Source organism: Eptatretus burgeri, chromosome 6 (genome assembly GCF_056783735.1).
Source record: "Eptatretus burgeri isolate ZD-2024b chromosome 6, Ebu_testis_v1, whole genome shotgun sequence".
In the NCBI taxonomy this organism is placed as follows: Eukaryota; Metazoa; Chordata; class Myxini; order Myxiniformes; family Myxinidae; genus Eptatretus; species Eptatretus burgeri.
The window spans coordinates 23,870,728-23,898,168 of record NC_140966.1 but is presented as its reverse complement, the minus strand read 5'-3'; the positions used below and the strand labels follow the sequence as shown (position 1 = coordinate 23,898,168).

The 27,441-nt window shown below is 44.1% G+C and overlaps 1 protein-coding gene across 1 annotated transcript in view; it reads right to left on the bottom strand.

Annotated features, from left to right (window-relative positions):
* Positions 1 to 27,441, bottom strand: part of LOC147024408 (xylosyl- and glucuronyltransferase LARGE1-like) — a 406,140-nt gene that overhangs the window by 217,576 nt on the left and 161,123 nt on the right. Inside the window, exon 2 of the mRNA XM_085884303.1 lies at positions 22,430 to 22,569. The gene's annotated coding sequence lies outside the window, so the exon portion shown is untranslated. The remainder of the gene's footprint in view (positions 1 to 22,429; positions 22,570 to 27,441) is intronic.

Genomic DNA, 27,441 nt, shown 5'->3' with positions numbered 1-27,441 from the left:
ACATCTGTGTGTACCGCCTTCATTCCTCTTAGTTTTCAGCAACTGACGACTATCAATATATTGCTGAAGCTACAAGTATATTTATATTAATATTTTGTCATGATAGCAGATCAGACAAAATGGTAAAAAGCAAATTGCATACGTAATTGCCGAAAAAAGGAATCCTGTGAACTGCATCGTCACGAATTGCAAAAGCAAGTTATAGAGCACAACTTTACACTCAATGAAGTTCCACTTTCTGCACCTTCCTTTGTCGTTTCTTCACTAAATATAATCTTTGGTCTTTGGTGCATCATGGGTGATGCAGGTTGTAGTCAAGTTTCATCAAAATTGTATGTGCAGTTTCTGAGAAGAAAGAAAATACCTATTTGAGGGAGGATCGGTAACCAGCCCCCCATAAACTCCCTCCGTAGACCTCTTCAGACCCCAATTTTTAAAAATGCCATCAGTAAACTTTGGTACATCATTGTTGATGATGGTTGTGGTCAAGTTTCATCAGAATTGCCTATGTAGTGTCTGAGAATAAAGCAAATACCTACGTATGTTGGGGGCAACCCCCATCGACCTCCTTCGGGTCAATTTTTTCATGCAATGAAAAAACTTTGGTATTTTCACAGTGATGAACGTTGTGGTAAAGTTTTATCAAAATTGGATATGTAGTTTCAAGAAGAAGTCGCAAGTATTTGTGGACAGACGGACGGAAACACGCCATCCCATAAGCTCCCGGGAGTATGCCCTCGGTGAGCCATAAATTAAGCTTAATCCTTTGCTTAAATAAATAAAATTTGTTTAAGTTAAGTGAATTATAAATTGAGCTTTGCTTAAATAAATACAATCAGTTATAAAAATCACTAATATGTTTAAATTTTCAGATTTCACTCCAGATTTTGACACTTATTTAGTCCATGAGGTTCGATTCTCAAATCAGATATAACATTTTGATTAGGTACTTTATTTGAATAGGCCGAACAAAATGGTGAATTAAGACTCCAGCAAGCTGACAGAGGGCTGACCAAGGATGAAGCCTTGCTAAAGGATAACTAAATAAGGCCGTTAGTTACCTTCAAAAGGGAGGCTAAAATTAACCCAAACACTCAATTTCATTCATGCACCACTTTGGAGTTTCCTTGGTGAGCATGTAAGGTTTCAAGCCACGAGGTTTCATGGTTTTGGAGTTATGAAGGACGCACACACACACACACACACACACACACACACACACACACACACACACACACACACACACACACACACACACACACACACACACACACACACACACACACACACACACACACACACACACACACACTTATTAGTATGGATAGCAGAGTACCCACCCACCCTCTGGGAGAGTCGAGTTTGCGCATTACTTGCTGAAAAATTCATAGTCTGTATTTTGTGAGAAGATTATAGATGTTTGTGTGGTGGTCACTTAAAAGGTTCAAGATGGTCTAAAGGGTACGTTCCAATTGTAGTTCGTGACTTCGGGGTCAAAAGCGTCTAAACTCTCCTGCATGTAAAAATAATCTAAAAAGGTCAAAGTGGTCAAAAGCTCTAAATAGTCGAGGGTCCAAGCTGTCTAATCTCTCTGAAGGCTGTAAGCGGTCTTAATGGTCCAACGGTTGTTTGGGATCTTAGGAGTTGAAAGGGTCTTCAAGGTCTTAAAGGGTTTTTGGGATCTTAAAATCCTTCGGAGTCTTCACAATCTTAATGGTCTTTGGGGTATTAAAGGGTCTTCAAGGTCGTAAAGTGTCTCATTGGTCTTTGGAGTCTTTGGTATCTAAAAGGTGTTTGAGGTCTTCAAGGGTTCATCCATCCATCCATTGCGACCATACTTTGTGCAGAGCGTTGGTGCTGCCTAAGCAGTCTCCTTGGCTATCGGGCACAATGGACAGGTCGCCACTCCGACACAGGATACCAGCAAGCTGGCACTCATTTTGCCGACCTCAGAAGGATGACGGGCAGAGTCGACCCCACCTGGTATTAATTCAACGGCCGAGTGGGATTTGAACTCAGGATCCTAGGATCCCAAGCCCATCACCCACCTTCAAGAGTCTTATGCATGTTATGGGTCAATATAGTCTTAAGTGTCTTTCCTGAGGACAATCGCTGGGTCATACTTGGTCTGCATGCCAAATTTGGGGGTTGTCCGCAAAGCGGTCTTTGTCAAAAACGTGAACATACAGACAGACAGACAGATGACAAATTCTATTTATTATGGATAGACAGATAGACAGATGGAAGAAGACGTATAAAGGAAGCAAAATGGGTGAGATAGTGATGGGTGAAAGAATGGCCCATATTATTAAAACCTGCTAAAACATTTTTTTCTCTCTAAAATCTGAGTGAAAGGCTGGATGAAATCACTGATATGAAAGTCTAGAGTCTTTCAACTATTGCAACGAGGTTATGCATAATTTAAAACCATCGATCGTCATAACTTTGGACCTTAAAATTATGCTACGTATGCTTGCAGCAAAGTTGTGAACGTGCTGTGCATCATGTACTTCAGAACAGGGTTCAGCAACCTTTCAGAAGTGGCATGCCAGGAGTTAACTTATTCACTCTTATTTGAAGATCTGTGTGTCATTGATATCTTTTGTAACATCAATAATAGTCCTACTTTCATTTTAGCAACTTCATAAATAAATAGATGAAAAAGGCAGATCTTTCCGTTCAGTGTGGCCCTTTCACTTGCTTTCCCTTGCTGAGTTGTCCATTTTTGCGTTCGTAGTTTGAAAATTTAAGCAGCACACAAACCTCAGAGTGTTCAGTTGTTAACTGGCTCCGGGAGCGACAGAGAACTGACTTCATGCAGTGTCCATAGAACGTCCACACCCCCTTTCTATTTTTTCACTTTTTGTTGCCTTGTTGCCTAGAATTAAATTGCATTAAATCAGACTTTTCCCACCTTTATTTACACATCGTAACAAACAACTTCCAAGTGAACAACAAATTCCACAAATTTGAGAAAATTGATTAAAAACACAAAACTAGAATATCTTGGTGAGATAAGTGTCCACCCCCCTCCCCCCCTTATAACAGAAATTGTAAATTAGCTCAGGTGTAACCAATTAGAATCAAAATCACACACCAAGTTAATTGGCCTCCACCTGTGTTAAATTGTAGTGATTCTGATTATTTGCGCTGCCACCGAAGGTGAAGGAGGTAATGTTTTCACCCCATTCTGTCTGTTTGTTTGTCTTTTTACAGGATATCTCAAAAGGTTGTGGACAGATTCGGACGAAATTTGGTGGACATGTTGGGTGTGTGACAAGGAAGAAGTGATTCAATTTTAGTGAAGATCAGAATCTGGACCAGACGACTAGAATTTTAAAAGTGATTCTTCACCCTTGAAAGATGGGGCTCAAAACAATATATAGCATGATATTTCAAAAATGTAATGGCCCAATATGTTCTCGTGGATCAGGCATTGCATGGCGGAGGTATCCGCTCTATCGAGTGCTCTTCTAGTTTCAGAATAAAATCAGCTGTTCCTTTAGGTTTCCTCTGCTGTGTAGTGCATTTCACAGCAAACACTCAACCATGAGCACCAAGGAGCTTTCATTCAAAAGACCTCCTGGATAAAGTCGTGGAAAGGTACAGATAAGTGGATGGGTATAAAAATATTTCAAAGGCGTTCAATATCCTTTGGGGCAGAGTCAAGACAATCATTAAGAAATGGAAGGTGTATGGTACCACCAAGGCCCTGCCTAGATCAGGACGTCGCTCCAAACTGGATGACCAAGCAAGGAGGAGACTGATCAGAGAGGCCACCAAAAGGCCAATGGCAACTTTCAAAGAGCCACTGTGTGCATGTGACATCAATACAAGTCTGGCCTGTATGGTAGGGTGGCAAGGAGGAAGCCTTTACTGAAACAAGCCCACCTTGAGTCCCATTTGAGGTATGTAAAAAACACTCTGGAGATTCTGAAGCCATGTGGCAAAATGTTTTGTGGTCTATTCTTACAAAACCAAGATGGAACTTTTTGGTCTAAATGTAAAGCGTTATGTTTGGCACAAATCCAACACAGCACATCACCCAAATAACACCATCCCTACAGTGAAGCATGGTGGTGGCAGCATCATGTAATGTGGATATTTCTCATCACAGGGACTGGGGCACTTGTCAGGATAGAATGGAAAATGGATGGAGCAAAATACAGAAAAATCCTCGAGGAAAACCTGCTGCCCTCCGCAAAAAAGCTGAAGTTAGGACAGAAATTCACCTTTCCGCATAACACTGACCCGAAGCACGCAGCCAAAGCTACATTGGAGTGGCTAAGGAGCAATAAGATGAATGCCTTTGAGTGGCCCAGTAAGAGCCCCGACCTCAATCCAATCGAAAATCTGTGGCACGACTTGAAGATTGCTATCCATCAACGTTCCCCACGCAACTTGACTGAGCTTGAACAGTTTTGTGCAGAAGAATGGGGAAATATTGCCCAATCGAGGTGTGCAAAGTTGGTAGAGAACTATCTCAACAGACTCACAGATGTAATTGCTGTGAAAGGTGCTTCCACCAAGTATTAACTCAGGGGGGTGGACACTTATCCAACCAAGATATTCTAGTTTTATATATTTAATTAATTTTTTGAAATATGTTGAATTTGTTTTTCACTTGGAAGTTGTGGGTTACGAAGTACAAATAAAGGTGGAAAAAGTCTGATTTAATGCAATTTAATTCCAGGCTGCAAGGCAACAAAAAGGTGAAAATTTTGAAATGGGGTGGAGACTTTCTGTCGGCACTGTATGTGAAAATATCTGTTCACAGTGGTATGTAGATCCGAATGATGAGAGCAGTGAGAATGCCACTTTCTTCAAATAGTCAAATTTTACAGGCAGGGAATTCAAACAGGTCATCTCTCTCTGTCGTCTCAAGTGTGCACTGCAGATCCCTAAACTGCGAGGCCCATATGTTTGAGCATTGGAACTCAATGAGCTGCATTTCAAAATCCTCAACACCACTAAAACCCTGTCAAATCCATGTCACTGGTATCAAAGTTGTCTGGTTTAATTAGAAAGGAAAGCATCAGGCCAAAATGTTGGAAATAATGATATTTGACAGAAAATTATGATGCGAGTTATTGCATGTACATTCCAAATCTCGGCAACACTGATGGTGCAATGTGTCGATAGTTCTTTAAGATGTTGGAAATTATGGAAAGTCGAGGTGTCAATGTTCTGATAAAGAAACGGAAAAGTTTCGCAAGAAATGCCTTCCGTGTTTCATTGAGTTTGGTCTTCAAAAAGATATCACCGGTTGGCCTGCACCCCGCGGAGGTTGAATTTGTTTCGATGTGCAATAATGTCAGTTAGAAACATTTGCATGACCCATTTGCAATCTCTCTGTTTGGGATAGTTTTGAACTTTTTCTTACAAAAATATAATGATTGCATCAAGCCAACCCACAAAGCATGCCAAAAACTTCCCATGGCTTCATCAACAAACATTGCTGTGAAGCAGAATGCCCATTTATGCACTGTACATCTCCTCAAGCAGAGCATGAAATTGCTTGTGCGTCAAGGCAGATCGAGCAACAAGACAATTCACTATCTTCACCACCGTACTCATCACATTATTAAGCTCAGAATGAGAAATCGTGGCACAAAGATTTTCTTAATGAATAATACAATGAAAATTTACCATCCGGTGGATAATTTGATCCTAAATAATCTTTATAAATTCCTTCTTTTTTCCGACCACAGCAGAGGCACCATCTGTTGTCACAGGATTTTTTTTCTGATGTCAATTCTTCTTTGCTCAAAATTATTAACAAATGTCTTCGCTACATCTTCCCCTGTTGTTCCAGGTTTGGGTTTTAGGCAGCATAGCTCTTCTCGAACTTTGTCTGAGTCACAGTAGCTCACAACAACTGATAACCATGGTACGGTACATCATCGACATCCACACAATCATCAAGTGCACTCCTGGTTTTGAGTGATGGTTTTGGGATGTGTTGGACATTGAAAAGTGATGGAGTTATTGGCCTCATGGTGGTTACCTTTTGCCTGCTGGTTGGTGGCAGCACTTCCTGAACCCACATCCCAATAAACACGAAATAATGGCCTTTGATCACCTCAAAACAGATGTCAAGGACAATGTGAAGTAGCCTAAAACCTTGCCCTGATGCTGAAGTACCTACCCCTACACTTTGGGGCCTCGAGGTGCTGCGGTTCTGCCGTGAAAGAATAACATACAAATGCACAAACAAACACACAAACACTTGAAAATATTTACAAGATTTTGTTTGTGTGTTTTATTTGTGCATTTTTTGTTACTCTTTCACGGCAAAACTACCGCCAGGAAAAGACCACCCAGCCAGGCAGCACCGGGAACCCCCCCCCCCCTCCCTGGGGATAGCCCCTGAGAGCCGGGTATAACCCCTGAGAGTAGAAGACAAAGATAATAAGTATATAATGAAATCAATTTCATCTATTTATATCTTTTACAATGTTCTGGAGTATTTGATAATGTAATACAGTTTACAGTGATCCAGTCACCGGATTGATGGAACATTAACATTCCAATTAATATTAGGTGTTCTCAGATTATATTACAGACTAATGTCATCAGGATATCTTTGCATGGACACCTTGCGTGGACATATACCACAGGACACCTTCAGGGGTCTTGTGGAGTCCATGCCTCGGTGGGTCAGCGCTGTTTTGGCGGCACACGGAAGACCAACAGCATATTAAGCAGGTGGTCATAATGTTTTGGCTCATCGGTGTATGTGTGTCTGTCTGTCTGTCTGTCTGGGCTGTAACTTTTTTGGAAGTATTTGAGCTTTTGTCATCAAATTTTCAACAAAGCTTTATTCTAAGAATATGGAGAAGAAAATTAATAATTTTATTAAAATAATTTTCTTCATTAATTATTATTATTGTCGTTCGACACTTTTTTGGCCTTTTTTGGCTGTATTATTTTAAAACATTTTTTTTCTCAGCAACAACTTGTGCGATTGACAACATTTTCAAGGTAGAAGCGACCTCCCATGGAGAATATTTTTAATGATAATTCTAATTACATCGGTCACGTGTTATGGTGGCCATCTTGGATTAAACGCAAAAAAATTAAAGCGTTATATGTCTGAAACCGCTGCTTGCAAAATTTTGAAACTTGGCAGATCTCATTCTACTGCCCATGGGGAATGAAGGATTGTAAGCATAACGTCATTGGTGAAGTGGTAGACCAGCCATAAATGTTTAAATAAAAATCCTTGTTTACTATTGAGATTCAGTGTGTATGTCCAGGCCATAACATTTTTACCAATTGAGCATTTGTTATCAAATCTTCAACAACCCTTTATTATGAGATTGTGGAGAACACAAATGAATAAAATGTACAATTTTTTTAAACTGTCGTTTTCGTCAAGTTTAGATTGAGTAAAAAGCGAACGCGAAAGGGCTTTGCATTTTGAGATGCTTTCTTGGTATATTTTACAATATCGTTATCACTTTGATGCACAGGGTGTTCCAAAAAGACTTGGACAACTTTTGTTGTTAATATTGTTGTGGTTGACGAAATTCACAAACCACCATTCAGGTCCCTTAGGTGAGATATCTCTGTAAGTATATGTGTAGTTAGGCCCAAACCCGTTGTTTCGAGGGAATAAATGTCATTCAGTCGGGCTGCGACTCTTCAGGATAGCCGTTTTTCTTTTACTATCTTTATTTTGGACCAGCCGCCATTACTACCACCACCAACCACGTCTCAACAGCCATCACAACAACAACCACCAACCACAACGCCGCTTCACAACAACAACCACCAACCACAACGCCGCTTCACAACAACAACCACCAACCACAACGCCGCTTCACAACAACCACCAACCACAACGCCGCTTCACAACAACAACCACCAACCACAACGCCGCTTCACAACAACAGCCACGACCTTTACCGTCACAACTCGCCACCATCGCATCCACACCATCTCGCGCCACTCGTGGGCACCGATACTGGACTCGTGCAGGGCGCGCACTGAGCAGCGTATTCAAAAACATCACGGACTTTCCGCAGAAAACGGATCAAAAACGACTCACGCCCACTTCTGTTCCGTCATATCGGCGAGCTGGGGCGAATTGGCCCCGCCTCCAGGGCGTTGGAGTGAGGACGCTATATGCAAATTCATGGATCAAAAAGCATTCACGCCCACTTTTCCTCGGTCCAATGGGGAGCCAGTTAGAGAGGTGAAGGGTCGGAGGCAGAGGGTCAAAGGTGAAGGAGCGAAGCCACAGGGCTTATATAAATGGCTGCGTTCGTCAGTCAAGGCAGTTGAGTTGTGCGGAGTTCAAGAGAGTCGTCGGTGGAGCTGGAAAGAAGTGGGAGAAGTCAAGAGTGAAGAGTTGGGACGAGCCAAGAGAGGAGACGGAGAGGGCGAGTAGACGGAGCTGTGGAGAGGTGGCGGCGGCGAAGGCGGACGAGGGGGTGCTCGCGTCGGTGCCGGGAGCTGCAGAGGGAGCGCGAATCCGCAACACTGGTGTCAGGTCGTGCGATACAAACTCATCGCCCTCCTCGCGGCACTGGTATCGGAGAACGGGAAAACGGGCTCTCCTGCCTCCAGCTAAATTCACGGGAATCGGTCCAGGGGTGAGAGGAGCGACCCCCGATTCCCTCCAAATTACGAGCGAGCTAAATTAACCCTTTAAGAGAAGCAAGATGGCGTCTCAAGGCGAGCGGGAGCCGGGGGTATTAGAAATGGATGTAGAATGTGTAGAATCCATGGCTCAGGATGAAATCCCCGTGCAGGAAATGTTGGTTGTACAGGAAAATGAACTCGCCCAACTGAACCCAGAGCCCGAAATGGGTGCGGCAGCGGCCGCGGTGAATGACACCTCCCCTCCCCCTCTCCACCAAAACCCCCCGACCCTTGCCGAAACGGCTCACCCAAGCGCACCCGACATGGCCCAGCTATGCGCCATGCTGGCGGCAATGACTAATGAAATGAAAAACGAAATGAAAGGCATGAACAAACAAATAAACGAAAAGATGGATACAAATACAAATGAAATGAAAAACGAAATGAAAGGAATGAACAAGCAAATGGACGGAGTGAAAACGACGATGGATGCGAATACACAGCAAATGAGGGAAGAAATGAAAAAGCTCCGGGGTGAGACGCAGAACATGGGCCGATGCCTGCAGGCGGGCATGAAGGCCGTTAGCAGGGAGCTTAAAATGGCGACTCCACGTGTAGGAACGAACGAGCTGGGAGGGGGTGCAACGGCTGACAGGCCCGCGGTGGAGGCGGGTGAAAAAATAATTCGGGGGGCGTGTTGGGCGAGGGTCGTGACGATGACCGAAAGGGAAAAATTAAATGGGGAGACCAAAACGTGTGAGACGAGACACGAGGTGACGACAAAGGAAATAAAAATAGAGACAAGGGAGGTAAAGGGTGAAGAGGTGACTGAGTGGGCAGAGACACGGGAGATGGGAATGATAGAGGGAAGACTGCACGATGAAGACGGGGTAAGTGACGCACACACACACACGGAGGTAGTGGAGGATAATGGGGGTGAGCTCGCGGACTGGGTAGAGACCCGGTGCGAGCAGCTGGATGGCCTTCTCCAGGAACGAGGGGAGGGAGTATGCCCCCTTGAGGTGAGTCACGACCAGGTGGGTTCGGTCGTGCTTTGCGAGGTCGAGGGGAGGAGTGCTGCGAACGGGTGCTCGGAGAGCTTGGGAGGTATAGAGGCCCCGGAGACCCTTGTGGGGACGCAAATCCCCAGTGTGGTTGTCCCTGTGTGTGTGGTGCAAGGCGTGAGTGCGTCCCCGTGTGTGGAAGCGACCCCGTGTGTGAGTGGTGTGGTGGCGATGGTGCCAGAGTACGTGCTTCCCAGCACGCCGTGTGTGGATGAGGCACCGTGTGTGGAAGAGGCCGTGTGTGTGGATGAAACGGCCAGTGTGGATGAGGCACCGCGGGTGAGTTCCCCCGCGTGTGTAAGTGAGGGACGGTGTGTGGATGAAACACCGCGGTTGAGTGCCCCCGCGTGTGTGAGTGAGGCACGGTGTATGAGTGAGGCACGAGTGAGTGGAAGGCCGCGAGTGAATGGAGCACCACGTGTGAGTGGTATGGTTTATGCAAGGGAGACCGTGTGTGTGAGAGAGCGGTATGTGAGGGAGATGTCGGTTGGCATGCGGGAGCACGCAGCCGCGTCTCCTGGTGTGAGTTTAATGGAATGGAGTGTGAGCGTCGTAACACGCGGGAGTGCGTGTGTCGAATGGCGACGACGGCGACATGTGAGGAAAGGAAGCCGAGTAGCGGCTGTAGTTGTTTCGGGGACCGTGCCGGGTTCACCCAGCAGTGAGCACGAGGTCCGTGCTGTGCAACACACGAGGCCCCCACGTGCTCGCTTGCGAGAGTGAAGTCCCGGTCCGGAAACGCACGTGGTGGATTTGCCGATCCTGCGGACGGACAAAGTTTAGGCAGGATAATGGATTTGGACCGGACGGGTTCTCCACGCGATCGTGTGTGTTAAGCTCCAACGGGCAAAGCACATGTGTTCGCGTGGGGAACCCCTCGAGACGTGGGGCTTGTGTTTTTTTTATGCGCACGGTGACGCCATGGCTGCACGTGGGGTTGGAATCCGGCAGGAGGGGTATCCCTGCCGGATGGTACCGTCCAAGGAGGGACGAGGAACACGTGCAGCTGCATGACGTCACGGGCAGGTGTAAAGTGCGCGAGCTGCGAGTTGCCGTGCTGGTGCTGCGCATGAAAAAAAAAAAAAAGCAAGCCTCACTTTCGGGTGCACAGGATTCCTGGGCAAGGGGTGGAAGACCCCCTTCCAGGGCACAGGATGGAAACTAGTTAGGGGGAAGGGTTAGCTTAGTTAGACCGACTTCATGGGGCAGGGGTAAGTCCTCATGGAGTCCGTGGAATGGATTAGTTAGAGGGATTTAGATGAGCTTTAGGTGGGGAAATAAAAGTTATTTTAGAAATTTGGAGACAGTGACAGCCTTTGGATGTGTAGAGGGGATGTAGTTTAGCGACGTAGTGTTAAAAGGAACGTGCTACTAGTTTAAGGGACGACGTGGGAGCACGAGTTAGTTAGGGGATCTAGTCAGAAGGATGGCAGAGTTCAGCGTGAGTGTGTTGAAGAGTTGGTGAGTGAAGTGGAAGCATGTGCTTGGTGAGTGAGTGAGGCCAGCGAGTCTGTGTGAGTGGAGCGAATGGGGAATGCATGGTGCGATGAGTGATTGGGGGGAGGAGTGACTCCCGCCCAAGGGACCCCGGGGTCAGTGTAGAGTGAGTTAGGGGGTTAGTTAAATTGAAAAATGGAGGTCGTTTTGTTGTTGGTGGGAGTGTAGGCTCGAAACCCATTTGGAGGGGTGCAGGAGCCCTGTTGACGGGCTTGGGAGCGTGGCTGCGAAAGGTGAGTATCGCTGAGTGGGTACCCCGGGCACCAGGCTAGTCGGCCGTGGTAGGCCAAGGGCCCATGGGGGGCCGGGATAGCGTAGTGGGCATGGGTGCGCCTGCTTGGTGCGGGGGCCCGGGGCGCCATTAGCCACGTGGGCAGTGTTGTGGGCACGGGTGACCCTCGGAAAGGGGCCTAGGAAGCCAGCCTGCCACGTGTGCGTTTCAGGGGAGGTGCCATGGGGGGCACTCCCCGGTGTTAGGGAGCTGGTAGGCTCGGAGGCAGTGTAATGCCCGGGGTGCCATAGCGGGAGATTTGGCAGAGGGTCGTGCCTGCCAAAGGGAGCCACGTGTCCCAGCCATGAGACCGTGTGAGGGCACGGAGAGAAAATTGGGGGGGCGAGGCCCGAAATTGTGAGGACACCAACACAGGCGACGGGAATCTGGGTTGTTAGAACCAATAGTTTAAGCGAGAGGCGCTTGTTGAAAGCCCCGGGGTAGTTTAACAGTTAAATAGATAGGGTAGATTAGGAAGTGTACCCCTCCGCACCATCCATCCCCTCGCTCTCGTTGTGGGCCGCTGGACCCACTTTGGGTTAGATCGCTGAACTCTGGGGAGGCCATTCTGAGGCTTGAGTTGGGCCTCGACACAGGACGCTAGCTCTCCCTTGTTCCCCTCCGGGAAGGGAACGTAGGGGTTGGGAGTAGGCTAGGTGACAGGATAGGTTAGCCGAACAAGGACAGTACAGGGGGTTAGGGGACGATTTATAGTGGGGAAGTAAAAAAAAATAATAATAAAAAATAAAAAAATAAAAATAAATAAGTTGGGGCTAAATTGGGGTTTGACAAATTAAGGGAGTGGGTATAGACAGTGACAGGCAAAGGCGATAGGTTGGGAGGGAGACCGTAGGGTAGGTCCGAGCCCGCCTTCTGAGTGGCCAGCACCACCGCACTCCCTCCACCAACCTCCACTGAATGGCAAAGGCTGGCCAGCTTCATCTGCTGGCTGCGTTGCTGCAAGGCAAAGGCCGGCCCACTTCATCGGCAGCTGTTGTTTTGCTGCAAGGCCTGTGCCGGCTGGATCGTCTGCAGCTGCTTTGCTGCAAGGCCTGTGCCGGCTGGATCGTCTGCAGCTGCTGTGCTGCAAGGCCTGTGCCGGTCGGATTGTCTGCAGCTGTGGTACTTCAAGGCCTGTGCCGGCCAGTTCGTCTGCCGGCTGTGTTTGCCTGCAGCGGCCTTCTTCTGCGGGCTGTGTTTGCCTGCTGCCTTTGCCATGCCATGCCCACTGCCCCTGTTCACCAGCCCCGTCCAATTTTTGCTTTGCCCCCCCCCCCCCTGTTCATTTCCATGTGCGCCAGGATCCGCAAGGCAACAGTTTGCAAGCTGCGAGAACTGCCCTGTTGGCAGCTACAACACGGGCCTGCAGTGGCGGCCCGTGCACCGTGTTTGCGTGCATCCATTCATCCATCCATTCGTTGTGCTCATTGCGTGTGCCACTTGAGCTGGCACAGAGACTGCGTTTGTGCAGCCCATGCACCGTTGTGGTTCACTGCGTTCAGTTCAAACCATTCATCCATCCATTCGTTGTGTTCATTGCGTGTGCCACTTGAGCTGGCACGGAGACTACGTTTGTGCAGCCCATGCACCGTTGTGGTTCACTGCGTTCAGTTCAAAAGGGAAGGCCTTGGACTGCGTGTGAGCAGCCGGCCACGTTCCCTGTCACCTGCATTGTTTGAGCCAGAGACTGCATGTGGGCAGCCTGGCTCCCTGCTAACTGCTTTCTTTTTGCAGAGTTCATTGATCCTGGGCCATGGTTTAGTGTAAAATTTGTAAGTTAAGGTTAAGATGTACTGTAAATATGAGTGCGCCCCCGGCATGTATGTCTTAGCGCCGGCAATTTTATTTAAGTCGTCCGTGTGAGTGAGTTTGTTTAGGTAGTTACTCAGCCCTCAGGTTATTTATTTTGGGGACACGAATACCATGGATGTCGCACTCAGGGATCCGTAGGTAAAATGTACTAGGGGAAAACTACACATGATGGCACACGAAAATTTGACGACTCGGGACGAGTCTGTAAAAAGGGGAGGGGGTAGTGTTGTGGTTGACGAAATTCACAAACCACCATTCAGGTCCCTTAGGTGAGATATCTCTGTAAGTATATGTGTAGTTAGGCCCAAACCCGTTGTTTCGAGGGAATAAATGTCATTCAGTCGGGCTGCGACTCTTCAGGATAGCCGTTTTTCTTTTACTATCTTTATTTTGGACCAGCCGCCATTACTACCACCACCAACCACGTCTCAACAGCCATCACAACAACAACCACCAACCACAACGCCGCTTCACAACAACAACCACCAACCACAATGCCGCTTCACAACAACAACCACCAACCACAACGCCGCCTCACAACAACAACCACCAACCACAACGCCGCTTCACAACAACAGCCACGACCTTTACCGTCACAACTCGCCACCATCGCATCCACACCATCTCGCGCCACTCGTGGGCACCGATACTGGACTCGTGCAGGGCGCGCACCGAGCAGCGTATTCAAAAACATCACGGACTTTCCGCAGAAAACGGATCAAAAACGACTCACGCCCACTTCTGTTCCGTCCTATCGGCGAGCTGGGGCGAATTGGCCCCGCCTCCAGGGCGTTGGAGTGAGGACGCTATATGCAAATTCATGGATCAAAAAGCATTCACGCCCACTTTTCCTCGGTCCAATGGGGAGCCAGTTAGAGAGGTGAAGGGTCGGAGGCAGAGGGTCAAAGGTGAAGGAGCGCAGCCACGGGGCTTATATAAATGGCTGCGTTCGTCAGTCAAGGCAGTTGAGTTGTGCGGAGTTCAAGAGAGTCGTCGGTGGAGCTGGAAAGAAGTGGGAGAAGTCAAGAGTGAAGAGTTGGGACGAGCCAAGAGAGGAGACGGAGAGGGCGAGTAGACGGAGCTGTGGAGAGGTGGCGGCGGCGAAGGCGGACGAGGGGGTGCTCGCGTCGGTGCCGGGAGCTGCAGAGGGAGAGGCCAGCAACGCGACCGAGGTCGAGGAGGAGACGCTCGCCGCGGGACCCGAGACAGGGTGATATCCTCCTTCCCCCGAGCATCAGCAACCCCCTCCTGTTTCCCCCTGCGCTGAGATAGTGCGACAAAGGGGGCCCCTTTCCCACCCCCGACCAGACACTGTCCGCGAGGCCCGCGGAGTTGAGGCGCCACCGCCGCTCTGCGTCACATCATCAGACGGGTAGGCCCGACACGGTCTCGGCCCCAGGCCCGTCTACCCCCCTCATCCTGGAGGGTGGTTTTCTTTTTCTTTTGCTTTGGGAATATGTGTTGTCGGCGCCGTCTGTGAAGTAAAATTGTATAAGTGTTGCCGTGTGCCCGGTAGTCGGTTAGATCTGCATTGTTGCATTTGCTTTTTGTGTAATATTGTGTTTCTTCTTCTATTACATTTGCTTTTGGTGTAATTGTATATGTGTGTTTTCCGTTCATCGCGAAATAAATGTGCTTATTGTTGAACTGTTTTCCCGCTTCGCTTCGTCTTTTTCTCTATTGAATCTCCATCTTGCTTCACGTAAAGGGTTGGTCGTGGGCTAAAACGCCCGATAATTAATCGAACCGTCGAGGCCGACGAATAACACCGCTCGGTTATCCCGATAGTACGGAACGGGTCGCTTAAAGTGGCCCGTGTCCAAAGTCGACCTGCGGCGAGGTGCGATCGCCCGGTCTACCCTCCGTGTGGGTACTTAGGTAGGTCGAATTTGGCGAGCAACCCTATCCCACGCGGGGGCCGATTGGCACGATCGCGGTGAGACCGAAAGGTCCACCCGTGACTGGTTCCCGGCGTTAGTCAGAGAGGGTCACGACTGGATTGTCTGTCCGGTGGGCGACGTGCCGCGATTCGAGTTACGTGGCTGTCCGCACGCCGGCGGGCGCGAATCCGCAACAATATGTTTAGTTCCACAAAAGACACAACAATACTCTTTGTTTTATGCGATACAGAAGCTCATAAGGTTTTGTTGAGTTTCAGGTCTCGTGGTTGAAAGTAAAAGAAAATGGCAAATCCACAGGAAAAAGCTAAGTGCATCGAATGGTTCATCGAGATGAGATCTCGCACGCAAGTTGAGCATAATTTCCGTAAAAGGTATGGAAGGAATCCGCCATTGTGGACTAGTATCAGAGAGTGGTACAATAGGTTTATGGAGACTGGAAGTTGTCAGACACAGAAATGTCCCGGTCAACCAAGCACAAGTGCAGCAGATGTTGAACGAGTGCATGAATCATTTCAATAACGTCCCAGAAAATGAATTTGACGTGCATCCAGAGAACTGGGACTACCAACCACCACTGACACAAGATTTTCCATAAACTGAAGTTTTATGCCTAAAAGATGCAGATTCTGCGGGAACTCAAACCAAATGACGGATCCAAAGGCAAGGCATTTGCTTTGGAAATTCTTAGTTGCAGAGAGGATGATAAAGGTTTCCTGAAAAAGGTCATGTTCACAGACAAAGCTTGCTTTCATGTGTCAGGGAAGGTCAACCAGCAACAATGTGAGGATCTGGGGCTCCGAAAACCCCTACATGGTCATTGAACAGATACTCAACAGTCCAAAAGTCAATGTGTGGTGTGGAATTCTCCATGACCACTTGGTGAGTCGGTTTTTCTTTGCGGAAGATAGTGACCTCAACAATTTACGTGAACATGTTGGAAGGATTCGCCTTTCCACAGATTGAAGACCTGCAACCTGATATTTTTCAACACGATGGCACACCCTCATTGGACCTTAGTCATTAGAGCTGACCTGAATAAAAAATTTCCAGGTCGCTGGATTGGCCAAGATGGACCAACCGCCTGCCCCCCCACCCCCACCCCCACCATCACCAAACATAACCCCCCCTTGATTTTTGTTTTCTCTGGGGGTTTGTCAAAGATGTTGTCTACAACACCAAGGTGGCAAACCTTCAGGACCTTCGTTATCAGATCACAGCTGCATGTACACTGGTGGATGCAAATATGCTGAGCCAAACATGACAAGAACTCATGTCCCACCTCGAGGTCCTGCATGTGACAAACGGAGCTCACATTGAAGTGTAGTGATGGTGTACACAAAACTTTATGAGTTTCTGTATTATATAAACCAAAAGGTATCGTATCATTTGTGGTTCGAAGTATATTAACAACCGAAGTTGTCCAGGACTTTTGGAACACCCTGTATGTTGTGAGTTGTTGTATGATGTCCCGCCGTTAGCTAACAACAGGGTTGCCAATTGGCTATGTGTCTGTGGTGGTCATGAAAAAATTGCCATTTTGTCTACTTGCAGATACCCTGTGTTGTCCAATCCTTGAACACACAATCTCATCCCAAGACTGGGTAACACACATCCCCCCAAACACACCAAAACACACCAAAAGGTGGGAGGTGGGGAAATTTGGCTGATCTGCAATGACAAAACTGTGCTGCCATGAAGTATGCAACAAGAAGCGGGTTATATTTTAAATTTAAACCGCTGTTTCTTGTAATATTGTTTAAAACATCATTTAAAACCAAAAACGTAAATGAATAGCATAACTAAAACTTGAACGGTACTCTTTGACGTCGCGTTGTCGACAGATATTCCTCCGCCCACATAATTACATGATACATACTTGTACCAAGTTTGATTTAAATCCTTTCAGCTGTTCTCAAACATCACATTATTACCTGATTATGACCTTTGACCTCTTGACACCATAATCTAGTGACTTTATGCATCCATCATTAAACATACTTCCACCAAGTTTGACTTGGATCCCTTCAGCCGTTCTCAAGTTATCACGGAAAGGAAAACTTGTCAACGGACTATGACCTTTAACCTCTTGATGCTGCCATCTAATCAGTTCATCTTAATATCATACTGTATACTTATACCAAGTTTGGTCAAATACTGGTTCACAAGTTAGCATGGAAACAATTTTTTATACATAACATGACCTTTTGACCCCAAAATATTAACAGTTCATATTTACATCATTATACATACTTGTAACAAGTTTGACTTGGATCCCTTCAGCCGTTCTAAAGTTGTCGTGGTAACAAAAAAAACTATCACCGAAGCACTGATGGATGGACGGACGGACAGACAACCTGAAAACATAATGCCTCAGGCGACTTCATCAGCGGAGACATAAAAACCATATGAACTCACCAAAACATCGAATATCAACCCAACACATATATGATGACCAAGTAATGGAATAACCAAGCACACAAATCGAAAATTTAAATGAGGATGAAGGGGTGGGGAGTTGAAATGATGATAAAAGATAAGCTAACAGTTATCTCATAAGAGGAGAGTGGGGGGGGGATAAACAGGATGGGGTGTGGGAAAAGAATATGGATGGAAGATTGGGTGTGAGTAAAAGGGAAGTCAGAAGTGGTTTAGGGAAGAATGTGAAAATGGCGAGGGTGTGTGAATGTTGGAAGGAATGGGGGTAGGACAGCATGGGCAAATTTGGTGGGGGTGGGTAGTGGATCTGGAATGTACATCTAAATGCATAGTTCATAACATATACAAACCTTAAAGGAACAATAACCCCCAAAAACCCATCGAGTTCAACAATTGCAACACATAAAAATAACTTTAAAAGCCATCAATCGATAATCACGTCTCTTTTTGTCTCTATTGTCTTCCAGTCGTGCGTCCCTCATCCATCTATGCATGATTGGACCAAAAGCCTGTAGAAGATCAAAGTCTCCTCCTTGAGAGATGTGCTTGTTTCCTGTATAAGCCATGTTCCCAACATACTCCTCGACCTGTTCGGGGTTGCACCCCAAATGCTGAAGCTGTCCCATTTAAAGGAATATGGTTGACCCTCAATCTATGTTTGGTGATGGCAATCCTTTCTGGAAGGTTGCATTCAAAGGCCTTTTGTGGCTTCCTGGTATGTGGACCTGAAGTCCTTCCTATCTCTCCCACATATTCAGGCCCACAACCAAAGGGAACCATGCACACCACACTCATCAAGTCATTTTGAGGAACCTCGTGTTTGACTTCATCAAAACCAGTCTAATGGTGAAGACGGATTGAAGATTTACACTCTCTCCTGTCATTCTCAACACCTTTTTCTCATTTTTTGTGTACATCGGTGAAGCTCATCAAAGAGCTCGTACAATTAATGCATAAGGATGTAACCGGACAAAAGGAACAATCGAGAGAGAGAGAGAGAGAGAGAGAGAGGAGAGAGAGAGAGAGGGGGGGGAGGGCACCAACAACAGAGTTGAAGGCTAAGATAGAGGGAGACTTGGACAAACAAAGGGTGTGGGGATGAATGGGGATGTTGTGGAGGAAAGGACAACATGGATACAAACGCAAACTCTCTATCAATCTTGTCCATTCATCAGCAACAATGATGTTGATGAAAGTTAAGACCATAATATTCTTTCATCTAAAGTTAAGACCAAAAATTTAAGACCAAAAAAATCCTTTGATGATGTTAAAAGTTATGACCAAAAAAAATCGTTTCTTTTAAAGTTTTAAAGTTAAGACCAAAAAACCCAAACTGATTCATTGATGCTATTGTCACAAAAGTTAAGACCAAAAAATCCTTTCATTGTTCCTGTGCAGTGGCCCAATTATTCAGGGATGCAAATACCACTTTAGAGTTTGGTTAGTCTGTCATGTATGCTTGAATTCACACTCGTTGACCAGACTCGGTGGTTCTCATAGTTACATTTGGTGACCAAAATGGTTACAATCGATAACAAAATTCTGTGACCAGACTCAGTAGTTTGCACGTCATTAATCTTGGTGATTCCGCTCCAAACATGGAAGGTTGGTGATTCAAATGTTCATAAGCGAATAAGATCACCCTTGGAATCTCCGCCATGCTACTGATAACGATGTGACAAGGTCCGATAAGTATCGAATTTGTATGATAAATTTGGCAATTCTAAAAATAAAGTCCTCAATCTTCAATTTCAGTTCAAATCTCATTACATTTTTTTCAGTTTGCTGGAAAGATTATGACCTTCTCCGTCACATCTCATAATTAAGTATGATAATTTTGAGGTTCCAATACGATAGATATTTCCTCTTTTCAAATCTGGCAACCCAGCAAAGTGAAACCTGCATGCGTAGGGAGTAACATCAAGCTACACAATGATGCTGTCTCGACGGTGTATTGGTAAGAATGTCCACTCAAAACTCAAACCATTACATCTGTGCATGTGTGTGTGTTTGTTTGTTTGTTCATTTTCATTCCATTATTAGCCATAAAACACGTCGACTAACAACAACAACAACAACAACAACAACAACAACAAAAACCACGGAAGAAGCTTATTGGGTATGAACCGATCAGCAGCAATACTTCCATACGTCCGCTGTACAGCACACATGCCGACTGAATTCAAGGACGTAGAATGCATGTCATGAAAGATACTACAGCTCTACTTGCTTTTCTCCCTAACTTAGCTCCTTTTACCCTACTAGACACATGCATGTGCAATTGGTGGCTCGGAGTTCAGCGGCACTTTGGGCGGTGTATCACAAATACCTTTTCTAAGCTCGGTGCTAGCTATTTTCCAAGTTCATGCTCCCTTTGGCACACGACTGCGATGGTCTTTGCTTATAATTATAATGAGATCCTAAGACATCGAATGAAAATTAGCCACAAACACATCACTGAGATATATTTCTTTTGATATAGATAATGTTCATTCATTCATCGTCATTGTCAACAAGTATACAAGCTCGTCTCAAGTCAACTCTCAAGTCAAGGCTCGTCACAAAATTTGCAACTCGAGTCCAAGTCACCAACTCGAGTCGCCATCTCTGGTGAGGGGTAGCGAGGGTGGGCAGTGGTTTGGGGGTAGCGAGGGCAGGCAGTGGTTTGGGGGGTAGCAAGGGCAGGCAGTGGTTTGGGGGTAGCAAGGGCAGGCAGTGGTTTGTGGGTAGTGAGGTCAAGCAGGGGTGAGGATATAGTGAGGGCAGGCAGTGGTGAAGGAGTAGTGAGGACAGGCAGTGGTGAGGGATAGTGAGGGCATGCAGTGTTGAGGGCACAGTGAGGGCTGGCAGTGGTGATGGGGGTAGTGAGGGCAGGCAGTCGTGGAGGATGGTGAGGTCAGGCAGTGGTGAGGGGTCGTGAGGACAGGCAGTCGTGAGGGGTAGTGAGAACAGGCAGTGGTGAGGGGTAGTGAGGGCAGGCAGTGGTTGAGGCGGATGCGAGGGCAAGTGGTTGAGGTGGTAGTGATGGTCGAGATTTTTAAGGTAATGAAGGGTAGAGACAAAACAACTACAGTATAGTTCTTCAGCAGAACAGATAGTGATAGGACCAGGAAGCTTAGTGTGAGAGTAAGGAAGAGGAGAGTTAAGACAGTAATAAGGCAGGGGTCTTTCACTCCGAGAGTAGTTAAAGCATGAAATGGTCTCCCTGGAAAGGTAGTGGCAGGAGAAACAGTAGACAGCTTCAAATTGGAATTAGATAGATACCTAGAATGTTTGTAGACAGAGGGGTATAGGGATATTTCCAGGACTTTTAAGTGGCACTAGTATGCATGGATGATTGTGTACATCTGTGCAGAGTGTGATGTCTATGACAGGGTCTTGTCAAGGGATAGTGTGTGATTGTGGTTGTGTATTCTTCACCCAAAAACCACCTTCACCCATCCCTCCAATTTAATTGATACATTTAATTTTAACACCCTGGTGATATCACTGTACCTGCCCCCACTTTTCTCATCCCCACTCCCCCACCCCCATCACCCTGATTAAATTGAGTTGTTAGCTTGACGGATTTATTTAATCTGGTGTTGCTGTAGCGCAGGCATAATGGGCCAAATCCGAATGACCTCCTCCTGTGCCAAATTTCCTTGTTACATCTTCATGGCAAGTTCACCCCAAGCCAGCACCCCCAAATCCTGGCACCTCAAGTGGTCACCTGAGTCGTGTGGGTGAAGGGTGAAGATGGTTTTGGGGTGAAGAATACACAACCACAATCACACACTATCCCTTGACAAGACTGTCATAGACATCACACACTGCACGGATGTACACAATCATCCATGCATCCTAAACCTGGCCCTGGTAAGGACAGTCTCCTTTGGTATATCTTAGAAATTTGACACAGTCTGGAATCCTGATTTGCTTGACAAGCTATCTGTTTGTGGTATCCAAGGCCACCTTCATTTTTGGATTTCTGACTTCCTCCACTCACTCAGTCAATGAAGCCCCCCCTCCCCCTCTCTCTCTTTGTCCATAACTCAATAGAGTACTGCGCTCCCCAATGAAAAAAGCATATACTGGGGAGTTTGCCATTGCCTTCCCAGCACTAGTTATGGCAGGAATTTGGAATCTGTTCAGGGTGCTGAGGATCGTTCGCCTACTCTTCATGAAGGACATTGTGGGATCTTTAACATCTCCCAACTAATGCTGGCAGATGGGACGCACAGGGACTGACGATGGTTGGCACACAGATTGATGAATGACCCTGCCTGTGAAACGCCAAGATGACAGTTTTTAGCTGGGCAGACATTTGATCTCAGGCAAGATGGCTTGGAGGCAAGTGTGCATATTTCTTGTAGATCATGCCAGCCTTGTGTTGAATATCCTTGTATGTTATTTATAAAATACTGAGGGAGTGAAAAGATAAATGATGTAAAGATGAAATTGCAATGGAATAAAAGGGGGAGAAGGGGTGAGGGTATGAACTCAACACTTGGTCCCTGGCAACACTAATTATGGTAATTATGACAAGACTGACCTGAACATGCAGAATAAGAGATATCCATCTATTCTAATTAAATTAACCTGGCCATTACCCCCTTGATCATTTTTGTAACACCACCCTGTCCCTCCTTCCAGACTTGTCCCAACAGGCAACGAGAGGCAGAATGTAAATTGACTTCCTAATGACAATCTAAATCTTGCCTCTGCTAAAGCCTAAATAAATTATTGTGAGATGCATTCATGTATTCGTACATATATATATATATATATATATATATATATATATATATATATATATATATATATATATATATATATATATATATATATATATATATATAGTGAGAAGATTCACACACCTGTTGAAAAAACGTTCACTGTTGATGAGTGGAAATCAGTAAAGCAGTAATCATGTACTGAATGCTGGGTCGCATGCCAAAATCTCCATCCAGAGTGACATATTTGTGAGCTTTTCCTGGAGCTCAAACGATGAATTTGTCTGAAAAACAAGGGATAGAGATGAATGGGGTAAAACTGTACAGTTAATTAGAGAACACACTTTGGGTTGACACATTAATGCAGACTACTTAATATTGCTGCCAAAAGACCATAAGGTCATTAAGGAGTGATGGAGACATGAAGTACGACCTCATTTCATCTAAATTGATTAATTTCACATTGGATGCTCAATATGTGCCCCTGGTAATTCTTCATATGATGTCCTTCCTCACCCTATGGCTCTGAGTTATTCTTTTATTGAATGTTGTAAGGAATGAAAAAGCAAAATTGCAAATAAGTTGATTTTCATTCCAAAATTTCCTTTGATCACCAGTGGGATTAGAAATCAGAATGGAAAATACTTTTTCACATTAAAAAAAAAAAAATATATATATATCTATATATATATATATATATATATATCTATATATATATATATATATATATATATATATATATATATATATATATATATATATATATATATATATATATAAACGTCTTTTGACAAATATACTGTAGTTGGTGACAAAGCATGTTTATAAAGGATAAAGGATAAAGGAAACCTGCATAAATTCAGAGTACACCTCAGGTTAAGGCAAAAGCATCAACGAGGGATATAAAAAAGTTGGCAGGAAACACAAAAAACAAGCACACAAATCATTGAACACATGCGGAGGATAGACAACGTGTCCACAAATTACCATTCCAAATTCAAGCCCAAAAAAATTGAAATAGGACACAACGATTCAGTTTCCTGTGTGTGAAAGAACGTTTCTCATTTCTCAAAGTATTATTTCCGTTTATTCGTTTCCATGAGTCTCCTGTGACAAGTGACATCACATTTCAAATGGTGTCCACACCATAAAGAGTGCAGTGTGTTGCTTGGTTTATAGTCTTATCAAGACTAAATCAGCTAAAATGGTACAACGATGCTTCAGGGCGACCTCTGGAAGGCAGCCACCATCGAGAAAAAAGATTTGTGAGTGGCAGAAAAACTTTATAAAGACTGGTGGCAGAAAATATACATGCAGAGGTGGGGAGGCAGGCTCGCCATCACAAGTGGTGGGGATGGTGAACATGATCATTTGTCGTTTGAGTGCAGTCTCCATAAGTACAAACAATAATCTTGATAAATCTTGAGAATAAAACTTTGATTAATGTTCTTTTACAGGCAGCAAACTGCAGTGTTGTACCCAAAAACATTATATTTTAATACCCATGCTTCCTGGATACGACTTGGCGTTTACATCACAAAAACTTCACAGTGTGATCCAGCAAGGCAAAATATGGTCATAGTACATCCCAAAATTATTTTTCAGGTGTACAGTGAAAAAATTTTTTGGATTGTAAATGCCGCAAACCCAAAAAACAAACACCATGTAAATTTAACCAGTTTTGCATTCTATGCAACTCTGCAGTGTTGCATTCAACAAAAACTCTGCAGTGTTGTCCAGCAAGGCCAAATATAATTGCAGTATTTTCGAAAAATAATTTTCATGTGTACAGTTTGTCCAAGAAAAGATCACTTTGTGGAAAATTTTACAGCACCAAAACATCACAGTATGGTACAACAAGGCCAAATAAGATTACAGAATATCCCAATTTTTTTTTAAGTGTTCAATGTGTTCCAGAAGAAAATAGACTATAAATTGCCCCCCAAAATTTTATCGAGATGAGCACACCTGCCAAGAGAGTGGTGCTCACAGATTGTGTGGCATTAGCTGATATGGGAGGTGATCTGTGCTTTGACGCTTTACCAAGTTTGGGGTTGAATAATATTATTAACCAACTTCGTTTTTGGTCACACTACATTCTTGTGTGCTATGAACACGAATACACACATAAATATATATATATATATATATATATATATATATATATATATATATATATATATATATATATATATATATATCGATAGATATAGATATATATATATATATATATATATATATATATATATATATATATATATATATATATATATATATATATATATATATATATATATATATATATATATATATATATATATATATATATATATATATATATATATATATATATATATATATATATATATATATATATATATATATATATATATATATATATATATATATATATATATATATATATATATATATATATATATATATATATATATATATATATATATATATATATATATATATATATATATATATATATATATATATATATATATATATATATATATATATATATATATATATATATATATATATATATATATATATATATATATATATATATATATATATATATATATATATATATATATATATATATATATATATATATATATATATATATATATATATATATATATATATATATATATATATATATATATATATATATATATATATATATATATATATATATATATATATATATATATATATATATATATATATATATATATATATATATATATATATATATATATATATATATATATATATATATATATATATATATATATATATATATATATATATATATATATATATATATATATATATATATATATATATATATATATATATATATATATATATATCTATCGATATATATATATATATATATATATATATATATATATATATATATATATATATATATATATATATATATATATATATATATATATATATATATATATATATATATATATATATATATATATATATATATATATATATATATATATATATATATATATATATATATATATATATATATATATATATATATATCTATATATATGTTGTTGTTCGTCCTTCGGCTGCTCCCGTTAGGGGTCGCCACAGCGGATCATCCGTTATGATCCGCATACTGATTTGGCACAGGTTTTACGCCGGATGCCCTTCCTGACGCAACCCTGGTCGCCTCTTACGACACAGAGATCAGGATTTGGGTTTCGCCATGATTCCGGGCTGCGCCACACCCTGCCAAGAGGAGAGCCCCGTCATCAAGCGATTCTCCAACCCAAGCCTCCGAGTAGCAGGATGACAGGCGCACGCCACTACGCCCGGTATATCTTCTTCTTCCTCTTTCGGCTTGCTCCCGTTAGGGGTCGCCACAGCGGACCAACTGTCTCCATTTCGCTCTATCCTCCACATCTTCCATTGACACTCCAACCACCCGCATGTCCGCCCTCACCGCATCCATGAACCTCTTCTTTGGCCTTCCTCTTCTCCTCCTGCCTGGCGGCTCCATCTTCAACATCCTTCTCCCGATATACTCCGTTTCCCTCCTGTGCACATGTCCAAACCATCTCAATCTCGCCTCTCTCACTTTGTTTCCAAACCGTCCTACCTGCGCTGTCCCTCTTATACACTCATTTCTTATCCTATCCATCCTCGTCACTCCCAACGAGAATCGCAGCATCTTTAACTCTGCCACCTCCAGCTCTGCTTCCTGTCTTTTTGTTAGCGCCACCGTCTCCAAACCATACAACATAGCTGGTCTCACTACCGTCTTGTATACTTTCCCCTTCACTCTTGCAGCTACCCTTCTGTCACAAATCACTCCTGCAACTCTTCTCCACCCACTCCATCCTGCCTGCACTCTCTTTTTCACTTCTCTCCCACACTCTCCGTTACTTTGGACAGTTGATCCCAAGTATTTAAACCAATCCACCTTCCCCACCTCAACTCCTTGCAACTGCACCATACCACCACCCTCCCTCTCATTTACGCACATGTACTCCGTCTTACTCCTACTGACTAACATTCCCCTTCTCTCCAGTGCGTACCTCCACCTCTCAAGGCTCGATTCAGCCTGCTCCCTACTCTCCCTACAGATCATGATGTCATCCGCGAACATCATGGTCCATGGAGACTCCAGTCTGATCTCGTCCGTCAACCTGTCCATCACCATTGCAAACAGGAAAGGGCTCAGAGTCGATCCTTGGTGCAATCCCACTTTAACCTTAAACCGGTCCGTCATTCCAACCGCACACCTCACCGCTGTCACACTGTCCTCATACATATCCTGCACGATCCTCACATACTTCTCCAACACTCCCGACTTCCTCATACAATACCACAACTCCTCTCTTGGCACCCTATCATAAGCTTTCTCTAAATCCACAAACACACAATGTAACTCTTTCTGGCCTTCCCTATACTTCTCCATCAACATTCTCAAAGCAAACATCGCATCAGTGGTGCTCTTTCCTGGCATAAACCCATATTGCTGCTCACAGATCATCACCTCTCCTCTCAACCGAGCTTCCACTACTCTTTCCCACAACTTCATGGTGTGGCTTAACAACTTTATCCCTCTGTAATTTCCACAGCTCTGCACATCACCCTTATTCTTGAAAATCGGAACCAGCACACTTAATCTCCACTCCTCCGGCATCCTCTCACTTTCCAAGACTTTATTAAACAATCTGGTTAACAACCCCACTGCCATCTCTCCTAAGCACTTCCATGCCTCCACTGGTATACCATCTGGGCCAACCGCCTTTCCACTTTTCATCTTCTTCATAGCAGTCCTCACTTCATCCTTACTGATCCACCCCACTTCCAGATTCACCATCTCCACCTCTTCCAACCTTCTCTCTCTCTCATTTTCTTCATTCATCAGCTCCTCAAAGTACTCCATCCACCTTCTCAACACACTCTCCTCGCTCGTCAGCACATTCCCATTTGCGTCCTTTATCACCCTAACCTGCAGCACATCCTTCCCAGCTCGGTCCCTCTGTCTTGCCAATCGGTATAAATCCTTTTCCCCTTCTTTTGTATCCAACTTCTCATACAGCTCGTCATATGCCTTTTCCTTGGCCTTAGCCACCTCTCTTTTTGCTTTTCGACGC